At 38.1% G+C, this 7640-nt stretch overlaps 1 non-coding gene across 1 annotated transcript; it reads left to right on the top strand.

Annotated features, from left to right (window-relative positions):
- The first annotated feature begins 1572 nt into the window (after positions 1 to 1572).
- Positions 1573 to 1680, top strand: LOC148553374 (small nucleolar RNA R71). Its single transcript, XR_015893282.1, has one exon. It is a non-coding gene; the product is annotated as a small nucleolar RNA R71 (small nucleolar RNA).
- The last annotated feature ends 5960 nt before the right edge of the window (positions 1681 to 7640 follow it).

The raw sequence follows: 7640 nt of genomic DNA, 5'->3' as shown, positions 1-7640 counted from the left end.
GGGGATTTTGTTTGACTCTGCATTGAGAGAAGCTTTTCATGCTTCCTCTCCATGGTTACAGAGGGACATCCTTGAGCCTTAAACACAAGGGAGTCCTCATTCACTTGAAGGACTAATTCTCCTCTGTCTACATCAATCACAGCTTTTGCTGTGGCTAGGAAGGGTCTACCAAGGATGATGGATTCATCCATACACTTCCCAGTGTCTAGGATTATGAAATCAGTAGGGATGTAGTGGTGTTCAACCTTTACCAAGACATCCTCTACAAGTCCATAAGCTTGTTTCCTTGAATTGTCTGCCATTTCTAGTGAGATTCTTGCAGCTTGTACCTCAATGATCCCTATCTTCTCCATTATAGAGAGACATGAGGTTTATACTTGACCCTAGGTCACACAGAGCCTTCTCAAAGGTCATGGTGCCTATGGTACAAGGTATTGAGAACTTCCCAGGATCTTGTCTCTTTTGAGGTAATCTCTACCTAGTCAAGTCATCCAGTTCTTTGGTGAGCAAGGGGGGTTCATCCTCCCAAGTCTCATTACTAAATAACTTAGCATTTAGTTTGATGATTGCTCCAAGGTACTTAGCAACTTGCTCTTCAGTAACATCTTCATCCTCTTCAGAGGAAGAATACTCATCAGAGCTCATGAATGACAAAAGTAAATTCAATGGAATCTCTATGGTCTCAGTATGAGCCTCAGATTCCCATGGTTCCTCGTTAGGGAACTCCTTAGAGGCCAGTGGACGTCCAGTGAAGTCTTCCTCAGTGGAGATCACTGCCTCTTCCTCCTCTCCAAGTTTGGTCGTGTGGGTCATGTTAATGGCCTTGCACTCTCCTTTTGGATTCTCTTCTGTATTGCTTGGAAGAGTACTAGGAGGGAGTTCAGTAACTTTCTTACTCAACTGACCTACTTGTGCCTCTAAATTTCTAATGGAGGACCTTATTTCAGTCATGAAACTTTGAGTGGTTTTAATTAGATCAGAGACTACAGTTGCTAAGACAGAGTGGCTCTGCTTAGAATTCTCTGTCTGTTGTTGAGAAGATAATGGAAAAGGTTTGCCATTGCTAAACCTATTTTGTCCACCATTATTGTTGTTGAAGCCTTGTTGAGGCCTCTGTTGATCCTTCCATGAGAGGTTCGGATGATTCCTCTATGAAGGATTATAGGTGTTTCCATAGGGTTCTCTCATGTAATTCACCTCTTCCATTGCTGGGTTCTCAGGATCATAAGCTTCTTCTTCAAATGAAGCTTCTTTGGTACTGGCTGTTGCTGCTTGCATTCCAGACAGACTCTGAGAAATTATATTGACTTGTTGAGTCAATATTTTGTTCTGAGCCAGTATGGCATTCAGAGTATCAATCTCAAGAACTCCTTTCTTCTGATTTGTCCCATTATTCATAGGATTCCTTTCAGAGGTGTACATGAATTGGTTATTTGCAACCATTTCAATGAGTTCCTGAGCTTCTGCAGGCATCTTCTTCAGATGAAGAGATCCTCCAGCAGAGCTGTCCAATGGCATCTTGGACAGTTCAGACAGACCATCGTAGAAGATACCTATGATGCTCCATTCTAAAAGCATGTCAGAAGGACACCTTCTGATCAATTGCTTGTATCTTTCCCAAGCTTCATAGAGGGTTTCACCTTCCTTCTGTCTGAAGGTTTGGACTTCCACTCTAAGCTTTCTCAATTTTTGAGGTGGAAAGAACTTTGCCAAGAAGGCATTGACTAGCTTTTCCCAAGAGTTCAGGCTTTCTTTAGGTTGTGAATCCAACCATGTTCTAGCTCTGTCTCTTATAGCAAAGGGAAAAAGCATAAGCTTGTAGACCTCAGGATCAACCCCATTAGTCTTGACAGTGTCACAGATTTGCAAGAATTCAGCTAAGAACTTATGAGGATCTTCCAATGGAAGTCCATGAAACTTGCAATTCTGTTGCATTAGAGAAACTAATTGAGGCTTAAGCTCAAAATTGTTTGCTCCAATGGTAGGGATAGAGATGCTTCTCCCATAGAAATCAGGAGTAGGTGCAGTAAATCACCAAGCACCTTCCTTGCATTGTTGGTGTTTTCGGCTGCCATGGCTTCTTTTTGTTTGAAAAGCTCTGTTAGGTCCTCTACAGAAAGTTGTACTTTAGCTTCTCTTAGCTTTCTCTTCGAGGTCCTTTCGGGTTCAGGATTAGCCTCAACCAGAATGTCTTTGTCCTTACTCCTGCTCATATGAAAGAGAGAAAAAGAAAGTATAGAATCCTCTATGTCACAGTATAGAGATTCTTTGAGGTGTCAGAGGAAAAGAAAAATAGAAGGAGGAGGTAGAAAGATAAGAATTCGAATTTATCAAGAGGGATAGAGTTCGAATTGTTGATAGTAGAGGAGTGTTAGTCCTTAAATAGAAGGATGTGAGAAGAGGGGAAGAATTTTCGAAATTAAAGTAAAAGATTTAGAAATAATTAAAAGAAATTTTGAAAATTTGGTAAAGGATTTTCGAAAATTAAGATTGGGAAAGAAATTAAGTGATTTTTGAAAAGGATTTTGAAATTAGAAATCAAAAAGATATGATTGAAACTTAATTTTGAAAAAGATGTGGTTGAAAAGATATGATTGAGAAGATATGATTGAAAATCAAATTAAAAAGAGAAATTTTTAAAATTAAAGTTGATTATTTGACTAACAAGAAATTAGAAGATATGATTCTAGAATTAAAACTTTTGATCCTTTCTTAATAGGCAAGTAACAACTAGAAAATTTTGAATTAAATTATTAATTGTAGCAAGGATTTTCGAAAATAGTAATAAATAAAAAAATTGAAAAGAAAATGATTTTCAAAAGATATGATTGAAAAGATATGATTTGAAAAAGATTTGATTTTGAAGAATTATGAAAACTTGAAAAAATTTGAATTAAAAACAAAATCTTCCCTCTTATGTCATCCTGGCGTTAAATGCCCAGAATGGCATCCATTATGGCGTTTAACGCCCAAAATGCTTCTTTTTGGGCGTTTAACGCCCAGCCAGGTATCCTGGCTGGCGTTTAAACGCCAGTTTTCCTTCTTCACTAGGCGTTTTGAACGCCCAGATTTTTCTGTGTAATTCCTCTACTGAATATTCTGAATCTTCAATTTTCTATGTTATTGACTTGAAAAGACACAATTTTGAAATTTTTTTTTGAATTTTTAATGATGAGAAACAATAGGAATGCAACTAAGATCAAATAAACAATGCATGCAAGACACCAAACTTAGAAGTTTGTATACTAAGGACTATAATAATTTGAAAATGCATGTAAGAAACAACAAAAGACACAGAATAAGAGAAATTAAAGATCAGAGCACTGCAATCATCAAGAACAACTTGAAGATCAATGAAGAACATAATGCATATATTCAAAAAATGCAAGAAGAAAAAAGACATGCAATTGACACCAAACTTAAAAATTGATATTAGACTCAAACAAGAAACATAAAATATTTTTGATTTTTATGGTTTTATAAATTTTTTTGTGATTTTTCGAAAATTGAGTTGAAAAGAAAATAAAGGGATTCAAAATTTTTAATAAGAGTTCCAGGAATTATTGCAATGCTATTCTAAGACTCCGGTCCAGGAATTAGACATGGCTTACTAGCTAGCCAAGCTTTCAATGAAAGCTATGGTCCAAAACACTAGACATGGCCAATGGCCAGCCAGGCTTTAGCAGATCATTGCTAACAACAGCAAAATTGATAGAAATCAACAAGCTCTTGTGAGGATAAGTTGAAACCTCGGTCCAATAAGATTAGACATGGCTTCACAGCTAGCCAGACTTCAACAGATCATCATGAAACTCTAGAATTCATTCTTAAAAATTATGAAGAACAAAATAGAAAGAAAATTTTCGAAAATAAAAAGTAAAATTACCTAATCTAAGCAACAAGATGAACCGTCAGTTGTCCAAACTCGAACAATCCCCGGCAACGGCGCCAAAAACTTGGTGCACGAAATTGTGATCATCAATGGCGCCAACAACTTGGTACGCACAATTGTAATCTCAACTCTTTATCACAACTCCGTCCAACTAACCAGCAAGTGCACTGGGTCGTCCAAGTAAAAAACCTTACGCGAGTAAGGGTCGATCCCACGGAGATTGTCGGCTTGAAGCAAGCTATGGTCATCTTGTAAATCTCAGTCAGGCGGATTCAAATGGTTATGGAGGATTGATAATTAAAAGATGAATAAAACATAAAATAAACATAGAGATACTTATGTAATTCATTGGTGAGAATTTCAGATAAGCGTATAAAGATGCTTTGTTCTTCCTGAACCTCTGCTTTCCCATTGCCTTCTTCCAATCATTCATACTCCCTTCCATGGCAAGCTTTATGTTGGGCATCACCGTTGTCAATGGCTACTTCCCGTCCTCTCACTGAAAATGTTCCAAATGCGCTGTCATCGCATGGCTAATCATCTGTCGGTTCTCGATCATGTTGGAATAGGATCCATTGATCTTTTTGCGTCTGTCACACGCCCAACAATCGCGAGTTTGAAGCTCGTCACAGTCATCCCTTCCCAGATCCTACTCGGAATACCACAGACAAGGTTTAGACTTTCCAGATCTCAAGAATGACCACCAATAATTCTACCCTATACCACGAAGGTTCCAATCTTAGATTAGAAACCCAAGAGATACACATTCAAGCTATTGCAAGTAGAACAGAGGTGGTTGTCAGGCACGTGTTCATAGGTTAGAATGATGATGAGTGTCATGGATCATCACATTCATCAGGTTGGAGAATGAGTGTATATCTTAGAGAAGAAGTAGGCGTGAATTGAATAGAAAAACAGTAGTACTTTGCATTAATTCATGAAGAACAGCAAAGCTCCACACCTTAATCTATGGTGTGTAGAAACTCCACCGTTGAAAATACAAAAGTAATAAAGGTGTTCATTGGCTTCGGCCCCAGAGGGGGAACCTAAAGAACCAAGATGAAAATACAATAGTAAAAGATCCTATTTATAGGGAACTAGTAGCCTAGGGTTTACAGAAATAAGTAATTAATGCAGAAATCTTCTTCCGGGCCTACTTGGTGTGTGCTTAGGCTAGCATTGAAGCTTTCACATGTAGAGACTTTTCTTGGAGTTAAACGCCAGCTTTTGTGCCAGTTTGGGCGTTTAACTCCAGCTTTTGTGCCAGTTTTGGCGTTTTGACGCCAGAATTCTTAAGCTGACTTGGAATGCCGGTTTGGGCCATCAAATCATGGGCAAAGTATGGACTATTATTTGCTAAAAAGCCCAGGATGTCTGCTTTCCAACGCAATTGAGAGCGCGCCAATTGGGCTTCTGTAGCTCCAGAAAATCCACTTCGAGTGCAGGGAGGTCAGAATCCAACAGCATTTGCAGTCCTTTTTCAGCCTCTGAATCAGATTTTTGCTCAGGTCCCTCAATTTCAGCCAGAAAATTCTTGAAATCATAGAAAAACACACAAACTCATAGTAAAGTCTAGAAATGTGATTTTTAAATTAAAACTAATAAAAATATAATAAAAACTAACTAAAACATACTAAAATCATACTAAAAACAATGCCAAAAAGCGTATAAATTATCCTCTCATCAGGTGGCTCTATGGATTTTCTTACATAATGGTCACAAGGATGAGGTAAGGGTGATTGGTTATATGATGGATAAGGTTCGTAGGGAGGTATTTGGTGAAGAGGGGCTCGTGAGTATGGTTGAGGGCTATGTTGAGGATGAGGCTCATAGGCATGTGGTTGTTGTTGATAAGTACAATAAGGACTACCACATCCATTAGATTGATATGCATAAGGAGTGGAATTATACCTATACAAAACCGGAGGAGGTTGTTGCCAAGAAGGTTGTCCATAAGCTTGAGGCTCCTCCCAACCTTGATTGTTCCATCCTTGATCTACATTCCCATTGTAATTCCCACTTCCTACAACATAGTTGTAACCAAACTCATAGCCAAAAGGATGAGAATTCATGATAGCAAGGGCAAATGAAAATAAAATCAAATAAGAAAAAAAGAAAACTAAATCCTATGACTAGCAAAAACTAACAAAGAGACAAAAGGCAAACATATTCACAATATTCACATATATACAATAACCAATAACAGGGCATACATTTGCAATTCCCTGGCAACGGCACTATTTCAATGAAATGGATTTTTCGTGGTTTACAATTCCTCAATCAATTCTCATTGTAAGTATAGTTTCTAAACCAACAAATAATCCTTTCATACAAAAATTTGGTTGTCACAAGTAACAAACCCCAATAAAAATAACTAAAGTATTCAAACCTCGGGTCGTCTCTCAAAGGAATTGCAGGGAAGTGTTCTTGCTATTGGTCATGGATTGTATATTTTGGGGTTTTGGATAAAGGGCAAGAAAAGTAAATTACAAGAATTAAACTAATAGCTAATAAAACTCTTGGCAAGGAATGAGAATTGGAAGTCCTATCCTCATTATCATCATCAATTGTGTCATCAATTGTCCATTGCTCCTATTTAGTCAACCTCTAACTATGAAGGAAAGTCAAGTGGATAAATCAACTTGAGTCCACAAGTCCTAGTCAACTCCTAAGGGAAGACTAGAGTTAGTGGAATTCAAATCAACTAGTAACTTTCACTTATCAATCAACAAAAGAATTTGATAACTCAAGAGTCTCCAATTACTCAACCAAAGCCAAGAGGAGAAGAATTTACTCTAGCATCCTCCCAAGCATTTAATCAAACACTTGGAAGGATGGTGCACGAAATTGTGATCGCCACGGCGCCAAAAACTTGGTATGCATGTTCATAATCTCAATTCTTCTTCACAACTCCGCACAACTAACCAGCAAGTACACTGGGTCGTCCAAGTAATAAACCTTACATGAGTAAGGGTCGATCCCATGGAGATTGTCGGCATGAAGCAAGCTATGGTCATCCTTGTAAATCTCAGTCAGGCAGATTCAAATGGTTATGAGGTTTTGATAATTAAAATATAAATAAAATATAAAATAAGATAGAAATACTTATGTAATTCATTGGTGAGAATTTCAGATAAGCGTATGGAGGTGCTTTGCTCCTTCTGAGTCTCTGCTTTCCTACTGTCTTCATTCAATCATTCATACTCATTTCCATGGCAAGCTCTATGTTGGGGGATCACTGTTGTCAATGGCTACCGTCCGTCCTCTCAGTGAAAATGGTCCAAATGCGCTGTCACCACACGGCTAATCATCTGTCGGTTCTCACACAAGTTGGAATAGGATCCATTGATCCTTTTGCATCTGTCACTACGCCCAACACTCGCGAGTTAGACACTCATCACAGTCATCCCATCCCAGATCCTACTCGGAATACCACAGACAAGGTTTAGACTTTTCAAATATCAGGAATGGCCATCAATTGATTCTAGCTTATACCACGAAGACTCCGATCTTTCGGAATAGAGGCTAAGAGATACACACTCAAGCTATTGCAGATAGAACGGAAGTGGTTGTCAGGCACGTGTTCATAGGTGAGAATGATGTTGAGTGTCACGGATCATCACATTCAACAAGTTGAAGTGCGAGTGAATATCTTGGAATAAGAATAAGCTTGAATTGAATAGAAAAACAATAGTACTTTGCATTAATTCATGAGGAACAACAGAACTCCACACCTTAATCTATGGGG

Source organism: Arachis ipaensis, chromosome B7 (assembly GCF_059453495.1).
Source record: "Arachis ipaensis isolate K30076 ecotype BB chromosome B7, ASM5945349v1, whole genome shotgun sequence".
Classification (NCBI taxonomy): domain Eukaryota; kingdom Viridiplantae; phylum Streptophyta; class Magnoliopsida; order Fabales; family Fabaceae; genus Arachis; species Arachis ipaensis.
The sequence above is the reverse complement of the archived record's forward strand: the minus strand, read 5'-3'. Positions and strand labels throughout refer to the sequence as shown.